We start from the raw sequence: 24996 nt of genomic DNA, 5'->3' as shown, positions 1-24996 counted from the left end.
GATAAAACAGATTTCAGTACTTTAGTCTGATGGGTTTCAATGTAGTCATGTAAAGCCTAAAATGTTGCTACTGTTTTTACGATAAACTCCACATTATTATGTTTTTGGTTTTATAGTGCAGACTGATCCATCAGAAGAGGCTAATAGACAGTTCACAGCCTAATAAGGGTGTGCTAAAACAACAAAATGAGGGAAATAACAGTGTTATTGTATAACTCAGTAACCTGTTAGGAAATTTTGAAAGGAAGGACTAGATGTAAACTTCCTGCCTTTGAAGGCTAAGGACTGAGAAACAGCGTGACATAAAAGGTTGATTTTCCTCTTTTGTCATATGTTTATCAGTGAGCTGCAGGGACGTATCCTGGCTTAATGTCCCAGATTTGCAGCACTGCTCTAACCGACAGTCACAGCTAACACCAAATCAACACTGCCTCTATCAGCAGAATGGACACTAGCCAGTGACTCCCACTGGGCACTAAATAGTGGCCAATAACACTGAATCAGAGCCAGGCAAAGAACAAAATACCATCCAAACTGCCCAGCTAAAGATTTACCAGGCACAAATAACACTGAGATGGAAAACAGAAGAGGTAACTGAGCCAGAAAATAAACATTTCATCTAGTCAGAGACAATGTCTAAGGTTTCTTACCTCAGATAAGAGATTTGTGTTCAGTATCAGAGAACGCGAATGGTGTCTATAGCTGCACTGGCTGACATTCAAATTGAACAAATCTTCATTTGATAGTACACAGACTGAAATACCTCAGCCTCTCCTGGTTTAAAGAAATAGCTCTGCCAAAAATGACAATTCATTCCAAACTGTCTTTGGTTCTTGTTGAAGCTTGAAAATGAACAGCAAACATGTCTGTAAGAACATAAAGGTGTATAAATTATGACAATGGTATTTTTTTTTCTAGATGAACTATCCCTTTAAAAGCTCTAAATGAAGACTGTTTCTTCAGTGAGAGTCATTTCAAGCACTTGGAAACACTGATTTACAGTCAGTGGGGTTAAAGGTCATGTTCCTCAAGAGGTGTCTCAGCTAGTTTGTGCTTCACCTGCTCTTAACCTTTAAGCTCAGTCATCACAAATACACATAATGCTAATTGAAAAGAGCAGTCAATGGTTTCTATTGATCTACAGAATGTTTCAGATAATTTAGTTGCATGTTTAAAAAATAAATACAAAAAACTTATTGAGGACAAATACGAGAGGAATATAAGAAGAGATAAAAAGAAAAAAAAAGTGCTTGAAAAAAAGTTATTAAGGTACAACAACAAAATGAATTATGCAGTCTATCGTCAAACCAACTAAAATAGCACAATTGGTAGAAATTATTCTATTGGGAAAGTAATTAATTCATACATTCATTCTGAATCAGTTTGGACTCAGTGTAGATTATGGGAATGCTTTGTTTCAATTTAAAAGTCTCCAGTCTACTCCAGTGGAGTACATTTTCCCCCCTCAGGATATTCTTTGATGAATATAAAGTTTTATATTTTAAAATGTCTTTAATCTTCACCATTTTACACTGCAAATTTAATGCAACCTTGTTAAATAAAAACATTTATCTTTCTTTCTTTCTTTCTGTTAATCTTATCCCAAACTTGAGAAACTGTTTCCAAAAATAAATACATACATAAATACAAAAAATTCAAACTTTTGCCTGGTAATGTATAAACGGGCACTTCTTTTTTAATCACTGACCCAAAAGGCTCCCAAAGAATAGGCATCTGGGTTAGTTTATATACATGCACAACCCCACAATAAAGGTCATGTTGAGCAAAGACTCTTCTGTTACCCCAGACGGCACTGTAAAAAAACAGTCTTCACATTGCCTGGACCTTCAAAAAGTTGTTTTGTGGAGAATTTTACTCTTTTATCAACACATTTTCAGTCTATTTAATCCATGGATATTTGGCCTGCTCAGGGTGACAGGGCAATCTCATGGTAAAAGGTTCTGGGTTACGTCTGCTTTGAGCGAAGGCTGTGTCACATTCTGTGCCAAGCAGCATCACCGCACGGCTCTCGAATCCCATCACTAATCCTCGCTGCCTGCCAAATATAAATAAATAAAACTATGGTGGTTTTCAATAACCTTTACTTCCCTCAACCCATCAACCACTGACAAGCCAACACATAAACGCTTATCTCCACAGAACAACAGTGAACATTAAAAATGATTGTATGAGCGTGGGAGAAGAGCTGGCCGCTGTGGGGGCACTGCAGACTCTCGGCAGACACACACGGAAGAGGAAAAACAGTGGGATCAGGCCAAGTCAGACCGAGTCGGATTAACAGAAGCAAGAGCCGTATCGTAGCCCGCACTTCCTGATGAGTCAAAACGGCTCACCTTGAGAAAGACACCAGCTGAATCAAGTTCCCCGGATGTTTTCCTCTCTCCGCTGTTTCTATTTCTCTCTCTCTGCATGTTGCTGCAACAACATGGTGTGCTTTTCAGTTTTCCCCGCAGTCATCCAAATTAAAACAATTATAGAGCTAATTGCCCGTTAGGTGGAGCCTGCCGGGGCGTCCATGCTCTGATTTGTAGAATCACTCATGCGGGTTGTCCTCCACTGGGATGGAGCCGCATGGTCTTGCTGGTGCCGGAGCCAATGCCGGCCGGACAGCCGATTGACAGGCAGATGGGCAGGGTTTGGCACAGGCGCCCACCCTGATGCAAATTAGGCCTGGCACAGTGTGTAGACAGGGGAGATTGAGCGCTGTGACACAGAGACGGCAGGCCATATGGAGCTGAGGCTGACTGCTCTGTTTACCAGTGGTTGAAGTCAGTTATACACATGCAAGTGAGCCGAAACATTTTCAATCATGCGCGCAAGCCAACAGAGCGTCCCACAGTAGCTCTGGCCAAAACTCTGTCACACGACATGTGACCGACCAATGCCCCATCGCTGCAGTTTAGCATGTGGGTAAAATCAACAGTCATCCATCATGACATTTATATGTGTGGGAGAAACTAATGAAAGTGTGAGAGAGAGAAAATATATGAATTCATTCATCCTCACATCGTTCCAAACCTGGCTTTCTTTCTTCGGTGGAATACACAATAATCATTTTTTTTTAAATAAATTGCAATAAACTGGGCTGGAGCTTTCAAGTTTCAAACAAAACCCAAAACACCATAGAACAGGGGTAACCGAACTGGGTCCTGGAGGGCCGGTGTCCTGCAGACTTTCCTGCAGACTGTCCTGCTCCAACCCTAATTAAACACACCAGAACCTGCACATTCTTACAAAACATGTTGTAGATCTGATATACAAAATGGAATTATTTGTTAACCAAACTGACTCGGCCGATTCTGGCCAACTCAATAATCCAGTAAATCAGTGAATAAAAACATTTTGGATTATTTATCACAATAAATTATTGCAAGACTTGAGAATAAAGTGTATGAGTCAAATGGATCTTTCATGGTATTTTTCTGGTGCTTTTGTGTCTTTTTGAAGCTTGAAAACATCAGTCTCCATTCACTGTATTTGCATGAAAAAAGGAGTGAACAGAATATATTTCAAAACAACATTTTATGTTCCACAGAAGAAAGAAAGTAATACAGGTTTGCAAAAAATAAGAAAAAAGAATTACTTTTTTTTTGAGTAAATTCATTTGAACTGTCCCTTTAGGAGAGACACACAACAACAAAGACAGAAGAGAAGAGGGACGGACAAAAAGAAATATAAACACAAAGAACAGGGTTCTTGCCTCAGCAACCCGAAATCCTTTCTTCTTGGACTTCTTATCCAGCTCATCACTTCCTCTGATTTCTTTTTCTCTCACTCCTTCCCTTTGTTTTTCAACTTGTCTTTCATCTTGCCTTTGGCCTTCTTCTTCTTGTCTTTCTTGTTCTCCTCATTGTCTCCCGTATCTTGTCTGGAGGATTCGCTGGCTGGAGTATCTCGCCCAGAGCTCTGGTCCGACCTCTCATCTGTTTCAATACAACAAGCAAACATAAAATATGATGAATACACAGTGGCCTACAAGTGGACAGACAGCACAACCAACATCATATACATTACATATTTGTTGTGTTTGTAGAACATAAACTGCACTGCGATTTCTATATTCAAACAGTATTTACCTTGAAACCATATAGTCCTAGCATGGCCTATACTTCAGTTAGGGTCATGAAAATATAAAAGATCTCTTCAGATCAGATTTTTTCTTTCTTTTTTTTTTCTCAGCTAATCTGCCCTGGACCATCAAAAAGTTACTCACATTATCATAATCAGAAGGAAAAATAAAAAAGGGACACGGATAACTGGATAGAGAGAGGGGGAGGAAAGATAAGCATAGAAAAAGTGAAAAAAGAAGCTTGGGTAACTGAGGAACCTGCTGACATAACCATCTGTTACTGGCTATTCACTGTGGGGAACTGTGTGTGTGTGTGGCGATCAATCGCGGTTGCATTATGTGTCTGCGCTCTGAGGTTTGTCAGATGGTAGCGGCGGTGCTGGGAGCAGATGTACGTTTACCAGGCCGCCTCAGACAGCGCGTTAAAAGAGAGATGAGGAGACGTGTGAAAAAGCATCAGTCTTTCATAAGCCTCACAGCAGCCATCTTCCTAACCCTCCACTTGTAGCTATGGGGAAGGTCCCGATAGCCCTGTACACTACCACTTATTGATGGCTAGTTGACAGGCATCGTACAGGCCAAATTATGACAAGGGAAACCACCAAGAAATTAGCGAAGGAACAGCCAAGAGCGATCTGGGTTTGTAACCAAAAGATTGCAAGTATTGGTCAACCAATATGTTTTTCAGTGGCTGATATTGATGTGTAGAGACCAATATATCGACAAAACAATGGCAAATGGTACACAAAATTGTTAAAATTACATTGACAATTACATTTTCGCAACATTTCTCAAAGGCTTTTGAAAAAGCTATTGGGATAATTGATGATACAAGTTGGAACTACCAAACCTTTTAACTTGCAAACCTGGTTAATCGACCAATTGATGTTCAATTAACAGTTCTTGCACGTGCATTCTTCCATTGATGCAAATGTATCAATAATTAACAGTGTTTTCTGAACGATTGACTTTTATGAGCTGGTCTTGTTAGTGAATCCAAACACAGAACGCAACTGGTGTACTCCAGTCTGTGAACTAATTACTTTAACGAGCTGTTCACATGATAGCTTTTATTTAAAAGATACACATTACAAGCAGTATTTATTAAAATAGTATATGAAATATAACATAAAAAAAATACAATGTGTTGTAATTTTTCTTTTTATTATAATTTAATACAAAATACAGACCAGGGGGCCTCAATAAGTCTTAAAATGATTAAAATTTTGTTACAAACCTCATGAAAAGGCTATCTAGTCTAATCTATATTTTATTTTTTATTTTATTTTTTTATAATTATCACCACTGTGTACTTGAGTCAGACACTAAGCCAAAATCACTGCAGGTTAGGACTGTGCCTGTTACATTACAAGGCATTAAACTCCACTTGATTTGGTTTGGTGGTGATACACAATACAATACATTCAATATGACTCTGTCTAACCAGTTCCATCTTGAATGACAGAGATAAAAAAAAATAGTAAACACAAATATAAGCATGCAAAAATATATCTGAGTTGGTTCTTCTGAGTCTTAGTCCAAGACCAACATCAGCATCTGTTTCCCCATGGCCTGATTTCTACACAAACAAATGTCGATCCGCTGTTTAAACTAGCATTGAAGCGGCTGGCTCGGTAATGACTGTACAGCCGCCCTATTATTCAGAGACACAGAGAAGCCTCAAAGGCCTGCTCCAGCTCCCACTTCTCTAATATGCATCAGAAAACTCTTTTGTTCGGACCAGTGCAAAGGCTTATTGTAAATATCAATCCGCTGTACACAATGTGCAACACTGGAGAAAAAAATGGTGAGGAAGGATAAAGAATAAAGGGGAGATATTTCTCATCATGCTTGCGTCTCAATATGAAACACTTTAAAAAAGCAAGGCTTGAGGACTTAGAGAGCAGTACCTATGCCCTGAAAGGCTTACATAATAAAGCTGTAATGGCACTTCTGTGAGTTCAAAGTGAAATAATGGAAACCATTTCAAAGAGAAATAATTCCCATCCTCAAATGCGATCATCTGTTGATCATCCTCACTGATGTATGGCCTTTGATATTTATATGGGTTCTTCTTCAAGTGAGAAGACTGCATCCTCATAATTTTCTCTTTAGGGTGCTGGTGTAGTGGCTAAATATTGCGGCTTGCAACTGGAAGTTACAGGTTCGATCACTATCATATATCATCTCTATATTTTACTTCATCTCTATAATCTGATCATGCTTTCATCTTGTCAAGACTGTAGTACTCTACACTAACCAATATTATCATATCATAGGAAAGACTGAAAAGGGATGGAAATATTTCAGTGACATACCCTAGTATATATATACATATAAAGGCTTAATTGCATTTTTTTTTTGCATTCCATATATATATATATATATATATATATATATATATATATATATATATATATATATATATATATATATATATATATATATATAATAGATAATATAATATAAATGAAACTAAATTCTAAAATCTAAACTTATAGAAAGTACACTTTCATGCATTTCTATACACACTTAGCTTTGCAGTCTACATGGAAACCTGTCAATCAAGTGACAGGAGTGGGGCGATTTTATTGGGCGTGTTTGCATTGGGAAGTGACACCACTCACAGTCGACGGTAAGAAAAGAGGCAGTTTATATAATATTTAGTTTCATTTGTAGTAATGACTGTATATATACATATTTCCCTGAACTAAGTACATTTCTTCTGCTATTATTATGTTTAAATGAAAAATGAAAGGAGGCAGTGGTATGTCATATCCTTTTTAGTTTTATTGTAAATATACAGTGAGGAAAATTGCAGTAGTCAAGGCGAGCTGACTGAAATTATCAAGTACGCTGCTGTTTGCAGAATTACCGGACCTGCATCCTGGCAGACATCACACTTCCGAGTCGAATGCGCAAAGTCTGACCTACCGAGGATGCAAGTCCGAAATCAGCGTACTTTGTATTGAGAAACGCGCAGACCTACGTCACCAGTATATTTGCCTAATCTTCCCGGTGTTACGGTTTAACTGGGGCATGTTCAAGTTCAAAACTGTGTGCAACATTTTGCTATGGTTTCCGTGTTGAACGTCATGTTTCCTGGAAATGGCGTGCACCGGTGTGCAACGGGGTTTGAGATGCGTTTTCTTTTGTTTGGTGGGTGTGTCAGAACTGCAGTCCAATCAGCAGCAACATGTATATAAAGAACGCGGTATTAAAGTGAACTCGCACAATGGCTTCAAGGAAAATAATGTACAAATTTGTTCATTGCAGCTCGGTATACGCAACAACTGAGGATATTAGAAAACAATGCTTGTCGTAAGTTTTATTGTAAAAATATAGGATATCAACATAATGATGTAGTTGTTTATATTTTTAGCTTCATTGCAAGTGTATGACTGACATTTCCCTCACGAAAATTAACCATGGTTTTACTACAAATAAAACCAAAAAACCATGGTTACTGTAGTTAAACCATGGTAACCACAAATTAACCATGGTTTTGCTATATTAACCATAGTTTAACCATGGTATTTGTAGTAAATCTGTGGTTTTACAAATGGCAGTCAATACGCCAAAAAACCATGGGTTACTACGGTTTTACTATAATAAAACCATGGTTATTTTTCGTAAGGGTTGGTATAGAAATAAACAATGGTAATTAAGTGCTTTTCCTAAAAATGAGAAAGAAAATACAGGGTATTAAAACCGCATGAACTATAAATAAAGTCAGAATGTGAGGCTAAATAGATGGCTCCGAAAATTCTTCACAAAGAACACAAAGAATGGCCTTCTCAGCTGCCATAGTTGCAACTCTTGCGTCATCAGAACAGTGTATTCAAAGCACCACCGTTTCTGTTTAAAAAACGCTGTGCAACGTTTTGTCGGGGCTGAACTCAGCCCTGGTTACCGTGTTATCTGGTGACCGACTTGGCGATTCTGAAAGCACAAACTGACACGAAATTAAGTGTTTAATAAACGCAAACTTGCTCATTGCATGATTCAGATATTCTTGTAAAGATTACAAGTTATTAGTATGATCGCCCGTTTCACGGGTGAAGTAAGTAGGATAGACAAAAAAATAAAGAACGTCTGTGTTGGCCCGGGTTTCAAACACGCGCTAACTAACAAACGAGCTACCGTTCTACACTGAATCAGCTCCGGATCTCTCGATTGAAGACAGGACTTTCGGCTGCACATCGTGCATCTGCTGAATCAAGGAAATGTGACCGTGTTAACTTGTGACCTGTGTTTTCCTATTATGAAAATAAACCATAGCAGACCACTGACTACATTTTATGGTTCATGATGTTAAAGAACATTTCATAACGTCTCAGACAACTGTACCGTGGCTACTGTGGTTTAATTATAAACACTATAGATAACTCATATTTACCATAGTACATGGTACATTTTAGTATGATCTAAGATACAAAAATTCTTCCAGAACAGACTTGTATATGTGCATTCCCAGAAGAGATGAGAAATGGATTTGTGTTCAGCACCACAAAAAAAAAAAAAAAAAAAACATAAAGTGTCAATATCAGGAAACATGTTTTTTAAGTAAAGCTTCACAGGATAGAAAAGATGAAGTAATTTTTAGGACACATCCATAACCTTATTGGTTATTAAATATTTAGATTACAAAGTCCACACTAATTAATTAATTATTATTTATTACCGTCGACTGTGAGTGACACCACTTCCCAATGCAAACACGCCCAATAAAATGGCCCCACCCCTGTCACTTGATTGACAGGTTTCCGTGTAGACGTTGGAAATTCAAATGCAAAAGGAATTGCGATTCCATTTGAGTTTTGGCAGTTTATATGCACAGTGCAGAGAGTGAAAAGGCCAATGTGGTAATTAATATTGCTATTTAAATATGACATGCTCATAGCTCGTAAGATATGGAAACCACAATTGCAAATGGACTCTGCATTTCCATTTTAAATTTGGCAGACACTGTGCATTTGCTTAAACGAAAATGCAAACGGTAATGCGTGATTTGCATTTGCATTTGGATTATGTAACATTTTACGCGTCCACAAATTGAAAACGCAATTGCAAATACAATTTGCAATTCCTTTTGAATAATGTCCAGAATATCATTCCATACACACACACAAACACACACACACACACACACACACACACACTCAATGGACACTTTATTAGGTACATCTTGCTAGTACCGGGTTGGACTCCCTTTTGCCTTCAGAATTGCCTTATTTCTTTGTGGCATAGATTCAACAAGGTCTTGGAAACATTCCTCAGAGATTTTGGTCCATATTGACATGATAGCATCACTCAGTTGTTGCAAATATGTCGGCTGCACATCCATGATGCGAATCTCAATTCCACCACATCCTAAAGCTGCTCTTGTCATGATTCTGCCCTCGTGTCCTTGATTTTTCCTAGTCTTGAGGCAGGATCATGACAGACCCGTGTTTTGTGTACAAGCACATGTCCTTGCCTTTGGGCCATGTGCTTGTGTTGTCTCGTTCCCTTGCCCCGCCCCCCTTGTTAACCTAGTCGTGTCTTGATTGTCCCATCTGTGCCACCTGTCGTGTCTTGATTGTTCCCCCTATTTAGATCTCCTAGTGTGCTCTGTCTTGCGTCGGTTCATTGAGATTTGTTCCCTAAGGATTGTGATGTGTGTTCCTCACCTGTGATTGAGATATTGTATCCTGTATAACCGTGAGTGTTATTTGTAGTTAGTGTTCTCCTGTGTTGAGTCTTTGTTTATCTTGATTAATCAGTCCTGTTTAGTTATTGTTGTATCTGCCTTAGTCCTGTTTTCCCCCTCGTGGGTTTTGTTTTCCCCTTTTTGTAAATAAACCTGTTTGTGTTGTAAATCCTGTCTGCACCTGAGTTCCTCCCTGCCAAAACCCTGACAGAATGAACCGAAGCGCGAAGGAACTCAGCAGACAGGAGGCAATGCTGGATGGCATCAGCCAGCCAGCGAGATTGTTTTGAGGGCTCTCGCCTTGTGGTGTTCCGGGGGACCAGGGGAGGTCGTTCCGGAGCGAGCGGGCGAGAGGAGGAGCCCCAGAGGTCCCCACCTACCCAGCTGCCGGCGATCCCGGAGGGTCGTGTCCTGGCCGTGGCAACCCTGGGGGATCAGTTAGGTCCCTCCCAAGATCCTGAGGTACCTCCCACTACCTTAAGTCTCCCCAACAAGCGAGGGAGACGGCTTTCATGGGAGTCAGCTTCAGAGTCTTCGGCGTCCGAGGCTGCCCTGCCCGAGACCAAACTCCCCCAACCCGCCTCTGACCCAGCTGTAGCCTCTGCACCGCGCCCGAGGAGGAAGAGGAGGAAGAGGAGGAAGAAGGGGCCTGCCGGTCCTGTGACCCTGTCTCCTCCCGTGCCAGCAGCGGTGAGCGCTGGCGTGCCCGTGCCAGCAGCGGAGAGAGCTGGCGTGCCCGAGCCAGCAGCGGTGAGCGTGTCCGAGCCAGCAGCGGTGAGCGTTGGCATGCCCGAGCCAGCAGCGGTGAGCGTTGGCATGCCCGAGCCAGCAGCGGTGAGCGTTGGCATGCCCGAGCCAGCAGCGGTGAGCGTGCCCGAGCCAGCAGCGAAGAGCGCTGGCGTGCCCGAGCCAGCAGCGGTGAGCGTGCCCGAGCCAGCAGCGGAGAGCGCTGGCGTGCCCGAGCCAGCAGCGGTGAGCGTGCCCGAGCCAGCAGCGGAGAGCGCTGGCGTGCCCGAGCCAGCAGCGGTGAGCGTGCCCGAGCCAGCAGCGGAGAGCGCTGGCGTGCCCGAGCCAGCAGCGGTGGGCGTGCCCGAGCCAGCGGCGGTGAACGTGCCCGAGCCAGCAGCGGTGAGCGCTGGCGTGCCCGAGGCGGCAAAGAAGAAAGCCGTATTCAAGTCGGCAGTCGTGAGAGCGGAGGAGAGAGCCGCGGCTGACTCTGCAGCAAAGACTCTTGTACAGTCGGTCTCCTCTCATAAGGAGATGCCAATTGTCCTAGCTGCTAAAGCCTTTTCTGATTATTTGTCCCGTCTTGTCCAAATTTTAGAAATCCCCGTCAGTCCTGTCTTGTCCCCTGACCCTGTCCCCAGAAGTCCCAAGTGTCCAGCCGTTGTCTCCCCGTGTCCTGTTGATGTGGCCCCGTGTCCTGTTGATGTGGCCCCGTGTCCTGCTGATGTAGTCATGTGTCCCGTTGATGTGGCCCCGTGTCCCGTTAATGTCCCCCCGTGTCCTGTGGTCCCCCCGTGTCCAGTAGATGTCGTCTCCCCGCGTCCCGTAAGTCTTGCCCCGCGTCCCGTAAGTGTTGCCCCGCGTCCCTTGTCTGCTCCTGTCATGTCCCCTGTCAGTTGTCCCGAGACCCCTCCCCGCCCCTCACCACCCAGACCTGCCCGTACCCCCCGTCGTCAGCCTTCGTCCTGTCCTCCTAAGATTCCTACCCCTCCCACCCGCCCTGGTCTGTCCCCCATGAACTTTGTGGTCCCGCCTCCTCCCCTTCCCTGTTTGTTTTTTTTTATTTGTCACCCTAACCCTGCCGTCGTGTATTCATGTCTGCCTTTGTTGTTATTTGTCATGTCTTGTTGGTTTGTGTCGGTGTCCCAGTCCGTCATGTCAGTCATGTCTCGTGTTTGATGTTCCCTTGAGGAGCGTCTGGAAGCCGCTCCTTAAGGGAGGGGTTCTGTCATGATTCTGCCCTCGTGTCCTTGATTTTTCCTAGTCTTGAGGCAGGATCATGACAGACCCGTGTTTTGTGTACAAGCACATGTCCTTGCCTTTGGGCCATGTGCTTGTGTTGTCTCGTTCCCTTGCCCCGCCCCCCTTGTTAACCTAGTCGTGTCTTGATTGTCCCATCTGTGCCACCTGTCGTGTCTTGATTGTTCCCCCTATTTAGATCTCCTAGTGTGCTCTGTCTTGCGTCGGTTCATTGAGATTTGTTCCCTAAGGATTGTGATGTGTGTTCCTCACCTGTGATTGAGATATTGTATCTTGTATAACCGTGAGTGTTATTTGTAGTTGGTGTTCTCCTGTGTTGAGTCTTTGTTTATCTTGATTAATCAGTCCTGTTTAGTTATTGTTGTATCTGCCTTAGTCCTGTTTTCCCCCTCGTGGGTTTTGTTTTCCCCTTTTTGTAAATAAACCTGTTTGTGTTGTAAATCCTGTCTGCACCTGAGTTCCTCCCTGCCAAAACCCTGACAGCTCTATTGGATTGAGGTCTGGTGACTGTGGAGGTCATCTGAGTAAAGTGAACTCATTATCATGTTCAAGAAACCAGTCTGAGATGATTTGAGCTTTGTGACATGGTGCATCACCCTGCTGGAAGTAGCCATCAGAGGATAGGTACACGGTAGTCATAAAGGGATGGACATGGTCAGCAACAACACTCAGGTAGGCTGTGGCATTTGAACAATGCTCAATTGTTACTAAGGAGCCCAAAGTGTGCCAAGAAAATATCCCCCACACCATTACACCACCAGCAGCAGCCTGGATCATTCAGACAAAGATGGATAGATCCATGCTTTCATGTTCTTAACACCAAATTCTGACCCTACCATCTGAATGTCGCTGCACAAATCTACGAGACTCATCAGATCAGGCAATGTTTTTTCAATCTTAGATTGTCCAATTTTGGTGAGCCTCTGTGAATCGTATACCCTCTGTTTCCTGTTCTTAGCTGACAGTAGCAGCACTCAGTGTGGTCTTCTGCTGCTGTAGCCCATCTGGTTCAGAGTTCGACGTGTTGTGCGTTCAGAGATGGTATTCTGCATACCTTGGTTGCAACAATTGGTTATTTGAGTTACTGTTGCCTTTCTATCATCTCTAACCAGTCGGCCCCTTTCTCCTCTGACCTCTGACATCAACAAGGCATTTTCGTCCCCATAACTGGTGTTCACTGGATATTTTCTCTTTTTCAGACCTTTCTCTGTAAACCCTAAAGTTGGTTGAGCGTGAAAATCCCAGTAGATCAGCAGTTTTTGAAATACTCAGACCAGTCCGTCTAGCACCAACAACCTCCAGGTTAAAGTCACTTAAATCCCCTTTCTTCCCCATTCTGATGCTCGGTTTGAACTTCAGCTAGTCGTCTTCACCACATCTAGATGCCTACATTTTCCTTGCGTACTCTTTTTAAAAGTGTGCTAATCTTTCACAAGGGTATGCATGAATAGATTGATAAATGTAATTATATAATCTCTCTTTCTCTCTTAAACACACACACACACACAGAGAGAGAGAGAGAGAGAGAGAGAGAGAGAGAGGCTGGTTAGAATGTGATGCTTAAACTCTCTTTTCTGAATACCCACAAATTATGATCCCACAACAGTGATGGTAATGAGAAGTGAGAGGAACGCTGTGTGCCTAATTACTGTCCTCATTGATTAGTAATAAGCTGCCGCTGTTTTTTGACCAGATCATCACGGTGTGCACACGTAAGTGTGGGATTGGCATCTCCACATCGAGGTAAACAGCAGATGTAATCACACGAATGTGAGCAAATAAGTAAATAACCTGATCATCTGTGTTAATGAGTTTGTTTTGAAGTTACAAACTCATAACTAGGTCATCCCAAGTTGCACTATTGAACCAGATCTTAGTTTACAATTTCGAGAAAATCTTACAATGAAGAGTTCCGGTTTTACTTTGATCTCCTAATAGGAAAGTTAGATACTGCTTTGGGATGTGTCTGTGCATGAGACAGGATCTTAAGTCTTCAGCTGTGCTGTATCTGTTCGCACTGACCATAATGAACAACCCCTCTCCTCTCTCACACTCTCTCCTTCTTTCACCATATGTCTGTATTCTGTCGTCTAACGGAAGGGCCAATTAGGCTGGTGTGTGGGAAGAGGAAGCACATGACAGGGACAAAACCAAACACTTTACTCTCAAATACTCTCCCTTGACAGCCACTGACTTTACTCACACACATCCACAATCACTACAGATACTGATGCAGGCTTATGGGAGTCTATGGGGCTTAAAGTGAAATGTGGAATGCAGCAACTACCAGTTTTATTTAAAGTGGACACAATTTACTTTTTGTTCTTTTTTAATTTTAATTTACACTACCATTCAAAAATTTATAGTCAATAAGTTTGTTTGTGAAACTTTTTTTCAGCATGGATGCATTGTATTGATTAATAGTGACAGCAAAAATATTTATAATGTTAGAAAATTTATATTTCAAATAAATGCTGTTCATTAAACTTTATATTCAACAAAGAATCCTGTATCATGGTTTCCACAAAAATAATATGCAGCACAACACTTATAAAAATACATTTTCTTGATCAGCAAATCAGCATATTAGAATGATTTCTGAAGAGTGATGTGACACTGAAGACTAGAGTAATGACTTGCTATCAAATATATATTAATATAGAAAACAGTTCATTTAAATTGTAAAAATATGTAATTTTGAACAAATAAATGCAGACTTGGTGATTGGACTTTGTAAAAAAAAAAAAAAAAAAAATCAGATTTGATTTCTGTGACTCTGTTGCTACTGCATTGTGGGTGCTCACCATCATCATCCTCTGGCGGGCCATCGTATGATTTGTCGATTGCTGCCCGGAAGCTCTCATTGCAGCCCCGCCCCCTCACCATGTGTAGACGGGGCCTGTGGAAGGGCAGCAGCTCGTTGGTCTTGACCTCTGTCATGGCAGTCTGAAGACTTTCTAGAGAACTGGACTTCTTCAGGCCTAGCGTGGGTCACACATGGTGAGGGGGCGGGGCGGGGCTGCAATGAGAGCTTCCGGGCAGCAATCGACAAATCATACGATGGCCCGCCAGAGGATGATGATGGTGAGCACCCACAATGCAATAGCAACAGAGTCACAGAAATCAAAGGTGCGATGTGTAATTTCTGACATTTCTTTCTTGCATTTATTTGTCATTTGTGCAAAATTAAATACATTACCCTAAAATAAAACGTTAAAACTACTTTTTGCTGCCTAGAAAGCATTGGTATTAGGAAACTTAATTCTAGCATCAGCGCTTTATGAAAAACGTACTCATTTGTTTCTGTGCCAATCAAAGATGGCGGGTCAATAGAGACCACTGGAGTATTTCCCAGTGGCATTCTGGGACGAAGACAAAGCTAAATGTTAATAATGTTTTAAATGGCAAAGGTGGATCTTTATTAAACTGAACATGTATGTGAATGTATGTATGTGTGTTTGTGAGTGTGTGAAATGTTCTCTCTCCTCTAATGAAAATGACTTTTTAAATATGTGTCTCCACAGGGAATGATGAATGAGAGTTCAATCCCGGGACTCGTTTCTCTATCATTTAGAAGCACCAGCTATCTCTCTCTCTTTATCTACCTCCTTTCCATCTCTGCATTCCTCCATCCTTTCTTCGGTCGACCCCACCCTTCTCCAAATATCTCCTGCACCCACAATCATTAGCAAAAGCACTGAAGCTCACAGAATGCATTCATGAATCAGGAAATCATTGTATCGACAGGTGGTGTGCCTCACTGGAATTCCAATCAGCTTGGCCTGCTGCCGGCACCGTCCTCTTTTTTGTTTGGCAAATGATTGTTTAAATGAAAGTGGAAGTGGGATCAGTCGTTTAATCTGTGTGGCCTCCAAACTGCCAGAGAAGGCCAGATGAGATGAATCCAGCCCAGCCCAGCCCAGCTGCACGCTTTCTGCTCTCATGATTGTGACATGAGATAAATTTATGCACACATAATTTGGGATGTAGTACAGAGAGAGAGAGAGAGAGAGAGAGAGAGAGAGAGAGAGAGAGAGAGAGAAATGAGGAATGGGGCGCTAAGAGACAGGAAGGGTGAATGGAGATGGGGACACAGCTGGATGAGAGTCTCCATATAGAGTAGCAGATGCCAACACCTTGAAGTTTGACAAGAAATGAAAGCTCATGAAAGTTCAAAGGACAAAATATATATATATGTGCATATGTATGGCATGATGATTTTGAGTAGGAAGATAAAAAACTGTGTTCATTGATTAATGCTGAAAATTATTTTATTGCACGTTAACGCCAGTTTTTTATTATTATGAAAGTCTGTTGCTCACTGGCTCTGAATGCACATACAGACAAATCATGTGTCACAGGAGGGGATGCTCCCGATCAAATTATTTAAAGGCTAAGCATCAACATAACCAAACCACAGTCCACTGGTTTATTATTTTGAGTCTTATGGGATGTCCTAACACACGGGCCCCTCACAATATATTGATTTACAGATCCATCGCTTTCGGCGCTCAGAAGTATTTACGCAATCATGCAGCACGTATCAGAATATCTGTGCTCTGAGCATAACTAGTTTTTATATAACAAACTATAAAATAACGCAATGAATCACAAAATTTTTTTTTTATCCTTGCCCAGCACTATTTTTACATCAAGAAACATCATAATTTACAGGTGCTGGTCATATAATTTGAATTTCATCAAAAAGTTGATTTATTTCACTAATTCCATTCAAAAAGTGAAACTATATTACCTATATTATATTTATTTATTAAATACAGACTGATATATTTTCAAATGTTTATTTATTTTAATTTTGATGTTTATAACTGACAACTAAGGAAAATCTCAAATTCAGTACAATATTTGAATATTGTGAAAAGGTTCGATATTGAAGACACCTGGTGCCACACTCTAATCAGCTAATTAACTAAAAACACCCGTAACGCCTTTTAATGATGGTCTCTCAGTCTAGTTCTTTAAGCTACACAATCATAAGGAAGGCTACCGAATTGACAGTTGTCCAAAAGGCGACCAGTGACACCTTGCACAAGAAGGGCAAGACACAAAAGGTCATTGCAAAAGAGCCTGGCTGTTCACAGAGCCCTGTGTCCAAGCACATTAATAGAGAGGTGAAGAGAAGGAAAAGATGTGATAGAAAAAAAGTGTACAAGCAATAGGGATAACCACACCCTGGAGAGGATTGTGAAACAAAACTCATTCAAAAATGTGGGGGACATTCACAAAGAGTGGACTGCAGCTGCTACACAAAGACATATGCAAGACATGGGTTTCAGCTGTCGCATTCCTTGTGTCAAGCCACTTTTGAACAACAGACAGCGTCAGAAGCGTCTTGCTTCAAACAGGACTGGACTGCTGCTGAGTAGTCCAAAGTTGTGTGCTCTGATGAAAGTAAATTTAGCATTTCCTTTGGATATCAGGGTCCCAGAGTCTGGAGGAAGAGAGGAGAGGCACACAATCCATGTTTCTTGAGGTCCAGTGTAAAGTCTCCACAGTCAGTGATGGTTTGGGGGTGCCATGTCATCTGCTGGTGTTGGTCCACTGTGTTTTCTGAGGTCCAAGAAGTTTTAGAGCACTTCATGCTTCCTGCTGCTGACCAACTTTATGCAGATGCAGATTTAATTTTCCAACAGGACTTTGCACCTGCACACAGTGCCAAAGCTTTCAGTACCTGGCTTAAGGACCATGGCATCCCTGTTCTTAATTGGCCAGCAAACTCGCCTGACCTTAACCCCTATAGAAAATCTATGGTGTATTGGGAAGAGGAAGATTTGATATGCCAGACCCAACATTGCAGAAGAGCTGCAGGCCACTATCAGATCAACCTGGGCTCTCGAAACACTTGAGCAGTGCCACAGACTGATCGACTCCATGCCACGCCACATTGCTGCAGTAATTCAGGCAAGGAAAATAACCTTGAAATTTCACCAGAAACCACAAAAGCAAACCACTCTTAAATTGGACTTTCAAGCACATGGTGATGGTGGATTATAGGGACATGTTCATTAACAGCAGTATGGAGCATCACTGAGTAGGAGAGGTTTGCTGCAGCTGAGCCCCAGACTCTTCTCGCAGGGCTGGATTTGTGTGAGAGGCGGCTTATAAATAGCAGGCCGCTGATATACCAGCCAGCGTGACTGAAATCTTCTCTGTACGAGCATAGCTGGTGTCACAAATGTAATTACTTCTGTCCCATGGCCTGCTGATGAAATTAAGCAGCTTTTGAGAGGTCTGCTCTCTGGAGGTCTCCAAAACACTTTTGGGTTGGAGATGAGAGTCTAAATGTGTGTCTCGGGATACTGATTACATGCTTTAATCAGACCCACATATATACAAAGGGGAGGGGCTATTGTAGCTGTCACCTTATTTAAGGAGAATTCAGAAGTGAGTGTGGACTTTAATTTCAACTTCTCACAGACAGCATAAGAGACTATGGCTCTAGTACATCCTAATTAACATACTATCCTACTAGATCACAAATAATAACCTGTTGTCAAATGTACAATACATGAACACAAATGTTTCCAAAGTATAAATAAACAAATAAATACACATACAACAATAATAACAATGTCATATAATACATATTAATTAAATCATTATAAAGTTAAAAAATCGCAGACTTTAAGGACGAGCCTTCATGCAAAATCGAAAATGATATTACCAAAGTGCTTGACAGGACAAGCCGTGTTAAACATTATGCTTATGCATTAACCTGAAGTTTAAAATAAAGCATTCCTATGTTTCGGTCAGCTTGGATCATGCATCTTTCCCACAGCAGCTCACTCACACCCTATTTTTAGATGGATTTCGTCCATAGAAATGAATTATTCACTGCTGTAATTTGACGTGACTGGCATAAGTTTTCCGTGTGCGGTGGGCAGACGTGACTAATCGATATTGACATTCGTAGTCGATTATTTTCAATATTATTATCGATTTCATAGATTAGTTGTAGCAGCCCTACTGTAAAAGGGAGAAATATATGCATAATTAAGCAAACACTTCAAGGCAACTAAAAGCTTAAAAAAAAAAAAAAAAAAAAAAAAAAAAAAAAAAACATGAACGGAGTGTTACTGATGCATTTTTTGATGCAGAATAAAACATGGAAATATCCTGAGCTTTTGTTAATCACAGGTATTATTTAAGACATTTAACCAAAAACCCATTCAATAAACAAAACAAACATTCAGAAAGATGGAACCAGGAGTGAACTTTTTTTCACATTTTAAGACTCTATCACTATATTTCAAACACATTTAACAGACACTCTAAAGAGAGGGTCATTTGGAGTCTGCCACGTCAAAGATGAATCTGTGGTGGAAGTTAAGAAAAGAGATATGTGGAGCGTATAATCAGAAAGGTCAGCTGTCTTAGTGTCACTTCAGTTCTCCTGTCACACTCAGAAACACTTGCTCTTGCTTTATAAGTGCAGAGTTCAGGAAGTAGCTTTCTGAGAGTTATACTCCTACATACCACATGTCTGAGTCTGTCAATCAAACTCAATGGTGTATTCAGGCAGGAAAACAGGATAGAGACACACATGCCATTTACAGTTCAGATGCTCTGTGACATCCTACACACACAGTAAACCTGATCTTTGCCACCCCGTCTGGCATCCATCACTGCAGCGCGGGTATTAAAATCCTGAAATCCTGGGCTGTTATGATAATTTCGCAGCAGGAGATGTATGGCTTTGATAATTGCCTACGGCAGACTTTTAAAAGGCATCTCATAATTACAGTTCACCTTTATTGGTTTACCGTGTGTAAGGGGGTGTAGCAGGGGTTGCTGGCTTTCGGAGACGGATGTCTGAGGGCGGAGGGCACTGTCACTTTTTGAGTGCATGGTGATGGATGGTCACTTGCACTGGTAACCAGCACACACCATTAAAGCTCGCCCTCATACCAGCACGAGACAGAGAAACCCTCCCAGCTAGAGCTTTCATCTTATTTTGATGTAATAAAGATGGTATCGATCAATCCGAAACTCATTATAAGCTTAAACACTGTAGGCAGGGCTAGTTTTGAATACGTGAGTGTCGGGGGGCAAACAAATCTGTGAGAGTCAGCTGAACTGACTGAACGTGTCATGAACAGAAGGACAAGTGGAGGTACACATGTGACAGGACACTGCTTCTCAAGCAGGGGGCCGGGGCCTGATAGTAGGCTTCGGAAAACTTCCTAGGGGGCCTCAAGATGACTTAAAATGATTTAAAATAAGACAAAACAAGCAATAAAATAAGGTTCACATGGGCTTAAAAATCCTGAATATATAACAGATGTTTGCTAAAGCTAAAAATGTGAGGAATGAAATTTCCATTTACATGCATAACTTTATAGTGAATATACAGAACCATTCTGTTTAGGGTTAGTATTTTTTTTTTTTTTTTTTTTGTTCAATAAATTAATTATTTTACTTATTTACTCAATTCTTTTACATTGAATTGATCAAACGTATATTAAATACATTTAGAATTACAAAAACATTCTATATACATTCTAAATATACCATGTACATTCTAAATATATAAAAATATACATTTATAATCACTAAAAATTATATTGCAAATGCTGTTCTGTTCGATTCATCAAATAATGGATCATGGTTCACACAAAAATATTAAGCAGCTAAATTATTTACAATAATAAAAGTTTCTTGAACATAATCAGCAATAATGAGTTATGATGCTGGATACTCAGCTTTGCTGTTATAAAAATATATAAAAAATAGAAAGCAATTATTTAAAATATTTCACAAAATTATTGTTTTTACTTTATTTTTGATCAAATAAATGCAATATTAGTGACCATGAGTGACTTATTTGCAAAAACATTAATGCCCCAAAACTTTTCAAGGGTAGTATACATTTTCCTAGTTATGCCAAGCTCTAAAATCTATTAAAAGGTAGTAATTGTGAGTACAAATATTTTTTTGAAATCCTACACTTAATCCAGTAAATCACAAACATATGCCTTTGCATATTGTTGTGGACGATGGTGAGATTTTAAGTCACAAAGGTTGAGAACCACTGTTTCTTAAAATATTAATTAAAAGCAGATGATCACATCATTGCACTAAATGCAGTTTTTTTTTAGCTTGAAACTATAAAGATGTGATTAATTAATGATTAACCATACATTACGATTCAAAACAAATGTTGGTCTCTGACTCTAACAGTGACGAATTTAGCTGTAAGTGCTTGGTCTATTTCTGATCTTTTCAGTCACAGTCTGCTGCAAAATTAACTGAACAATCATACGAACACAAAACACTGCAGCACCTTCCCAAAAAATGTTATACACCAGAAGAGGTGACTTCAACATTTATTTGGATATGTCTAAATTCATCTATGTACACCTAGGGAAATGCACTAGCACACACAGAGAAACAAACAGATGGCTTTCAACAGCGCAAATTAATCGATCAATTCTAATCAGCGAAATATGGCAGCTTTCAACTTGAATCAACAACACACTCCCTCTCAATCGTGTAGAGATTAGTGTGCGGGAACACGCAAATGAGACAGAGAACAGTGTGGCATCAGGGCTCTCAACAGGCCAGCGCTTGGCAGCAACTTGTGTGTTTTCAAAGTCAAAATTACACAAGAGACACATCAGACAATGAGCAGCACAGTCGGCGCTCACCACAGCCAAACTTCAGAGGACTTCTGCACAAACAGGGTACAAAATGCTCAAGGCTGATGATTTGAGCATTTTCTGAAACTATTATATTTATGAATATGTACAGTATGTCTGTCCTTATTAATATTGATTTAATCTTTTTTTTCCCTTGCTTATTTGTGAAAAATGCAGGTAAACATGTCAACATGTCACTCAAAGCATAACGTTAACTAAAAGTAAAAAAAAAAAAAAAAAAAATGATCGAAAAGTTATAGTGAAGACATTGATAACATCACAAAAGATTTCCATTAAAAGATATGCTGTTCTTTTGATTTTTTTTAAATATTATTTTATCCTAATTAAAAAAAAAACATAGGAATACCATATTTCACAATATTATTGTTTTTACTGTATTTTTGATCAAATAAATTTGGACTTGGTGAGCTTAAGAGACTCTGCCTAAAAACATATTACCAAGCCAACAGTATTATATTCAGTACAAGACCAGACCATCTCTCTGTCTCTCAAACATATGAAGATTTGTCAGGATTTTGTATTTATTCCATTGAGCAAAAGGCTGTTAGAAGATATGCAAGTCATGGCAGATATTTCACTGTTTGTGATGCTTTGATCTGAATACCCCACATTGGCTTCTGGAACACACAAAAATTAATCACGGCATCGTTGTATCATGAGTTTACATTCAGATAATTATAATAAACAACAAATCAAAGTTTCTGACTGTACAGATAACATGAATATTTAATGAGGCAGTTTATGATTGGTTGTCTGTCCCTAATCAACCTAAAGTAATACTCTAGTCCCACATCAAAAAGCCTTAGTGCTTTGTCTAATATTGGTCTCAAACTGGATTTCATAACCTAGGGTTGAAAATGACAAAACTACAATCACAAAATTACAAAACTTTTACTAAAGGGTGGCCTTGAACTGAGGTTTAAACTCAGCATTAAAACTACCAACTTTTCTTCTCTACGGTGATGTATATCCAAGTGAACGGCTTATTGAACCACACAAAATGCTGGATGGAACTTGAAATTGTCCATTGGATTTTTGGATGTTAGTTGTTGCAATAATTTCACTTGAGTGACAGGATGCTGGAAAGGACCGATTAAAACTCATCTGGCAACTAGACAACCTTATTGCTCAGTGCAACATTTCATGAAAAATGAAAATTGTCAATTTTGATTTCATGGTCATTCAGGATTAAATTAAATTCATGCACACAGACAGAGAAGATCTGCTATGGAAGGATATGACTTCTGGAGAGAAACAGAGATGTAAAAGCCTGATGTTTGTTAAAGAGGAGGTTCTGGAAAGCATCCCAGCTCCTGACTGAGTGATATATGGAGAGAGGGAAATCACTCAATGAGAGCCAGAGAGAGAGACATCTTTGTTTTAGACAGTAAGTATTCATCCCTCTCAATCAACACACCTGCCTGTCTGTCTGTCTGTCTCTGCGTGTGTCTCTCTCTGTGTGTGTGTGTGTGTGTGTGTGTGTGTGAGTGAGTGAAAGAAATATCCTGACTATGAGTCTATGAGCATTAAGAGGTGCTGGAGGTGAGGAAACACACAAGAGTTAGAAAGAGACTGTTCAGCACACATGCCCTAAAAGCATTTGCAATACTGTATAACACAGTGCTTCTCAATTGTTTTATTATTATTATTATTATTATTATTATTATTATTATTTCAGCCATTATTTTTCTACTTTTTTTGAAGTACGGCCATTTAAATAATTGCATTTATTTATTTTATTTATTTATTTATTTATTTTAAACTTTTTTCGTCCTTGCTGTCCACAAAGTTTATTAGCAAAATCTGTTTTAGTCGTGGCCAACTTGAGAACCACTGTTGTTATACTTGGCAAAAAACACACTTACATACATCACATCACATCACAGCAAAGACAACATCTGAAATGTTGACATCTCCTCCATCTGCAATACAAATGATAACACACGTGTGCAAACAGCCTGCATCAAGCTTTCATTCTTGCCAATTTAATTCAAATAAATTTCCTGGTCTGTTTATGTTTATGTTCTTGGCATAACGGTTAAAACCCCAGACAGATATCCAAAGTTTTCCTTCTGTCTGGATCTCCAAAGAAAAACAAAAGCAAGGAAACACATCTGCGAGCTTCTCGCTCGGATCAGCGATTTTGACTCTGCTGTTAGATGATTGACTGAATAAAGCAAGCTATTTAATGGTAAAAGTTTTACAACACATCAAGTTTTTCAAACACAGTTAGACACTGCTAGCTCTATAAATACTGACCAATCATGGTTAAGAGAAACAATTTGCCCAATCATATTGCCCTTCTCGGTGTAGAGTTTTCCCAAGATTAAAGAAAGACTGTTCAAATTGCAACCAATATTTCCTTTGTTTGACATTAAATGCTTCATATTTATCGAATCTGAATTAACATTCCCTCATGAAGGCAGGAATTTTGACACAACATCCTTATGTTATTTGAGTATGACAGCAGTTTATACATACAGTATGTGGCTCATTAGCAGAAAGGGAAAGCACATTCAGTCAGCGAGATCGCACCATCTCCGACATCTACAATCCCGATTCCAAAAAAGTTGGGACACTATACAAATTGTGAGTAAAAAGGAATGGAGTAATTTACAAATCTCATAAACTTAAATTTTATTCACAATAGAATATAGATAACATATCAAATGTTGGAAGTGAGACATTTTAAAATGTCATTGCAAATATTGGCTCATTTTTGATTTCATGAGAGCTACACATTCCAAAAAAATTGGGAACGGTAGCAATAAGAGGCTGGAAAAGTTAAATGTACATATAAGGAAAAGTTGGAGGACCAGTTTGCAACTTATTAGTTCAATTAGCGACATGATTGGGTATAAAAAGAGCCTCTCAGAGTGGCAGTGTCTCTCAGAAGTCAAGATGGGCAGAGGAAAAATAGTTTAGTAATATCAGAAAGGAGTTTCTCAGAGAAAAATTGCAAAGAGTTTGATGTTATCTTCATCTATAGTGCATATTATCATCCAAAGAATCAGAAAATCTGCAACAATCTCTGTGCGTAAGGGTCAAGGCCAGAAAACCATACTGGATGCCTGTGATCTTTGGGCACTTAAACGGCACTGCATCGCATACAGGAATGCTACTGTAATGAATCACAACATGGGATCAGGAATACTTCCAGAAAACATTGTCGGTGAACACAATCCACCGCGCCATTCGCCGTTGCCGGCTAAAAAATCTATAGGTCAAAAAAGAAGCAATATCTAAACATGATCCAGAAGCGCAGGCATTTTCTGTGGGCCAAGGCTCATTTATAAAGGACTGTGGCAAAGTGGAAAACTGTTTTGTGGTCAGACGAATCAAAATTTGAAGTTATTTTCAGAAAACTTCGATGCCATGTCTTCCGGACTAAAGAGGACAAGGACAACCCAAGTTGTTATCAGCGCTCAGTTCAGAAGCCTGCATCTCTGATGGTATGGGGTTGCATGAGTGCGTGTGGCATGGGCAGCTTACACATCTGGAAAGGCACCATCAATGCTGAAAGGTATATCCAAGTTCTAGAACAACAT

The 24996-nt window shown here is 40.2% G+C and overlaps 1 long non-coding RNA gene across 1 annotated transcript in view; it reads right to left on the bottom strand.

The window, feature by feature from the left end:
- Window positions 1–3727: 3727 nt before the first annotated feature.
- LOC113095468 (uncharacterized) overlaps window positions 3728–24996 on the bottom strand; it is a 60128-nt gene continuing 38859 nt past the window's right edge. The window contains exon 6 of the long non-coding RNA XR_003288346.1: window positions 3728–3944. This is a non-coding gene — a long non-coding RNA (uncharacterized LOC113095468). The remainder of the gene's footprint in view (window positions 3945–24996) is intronic.

This window comes from Carassius auratus, unplaced genomic scaffold (assembly GCF_003368295.1).
Source record: "Carassius auratus strain Wakin unplaced genomic scaffold, ASM336829v1 scaf_tig00215734, whole genome shotgun sequence".
Taxonomy (NCBI): Eukaryota; Metazoa; Chordata; class Actinopteri; order Cypriniformes; family Cyprinidae; genus Carassius; species Carassius auratus.
Note: the sequence above shows the minus strand (reverse complement) of the source record. Positions and strands in the feature narration are given on the sequence as shown.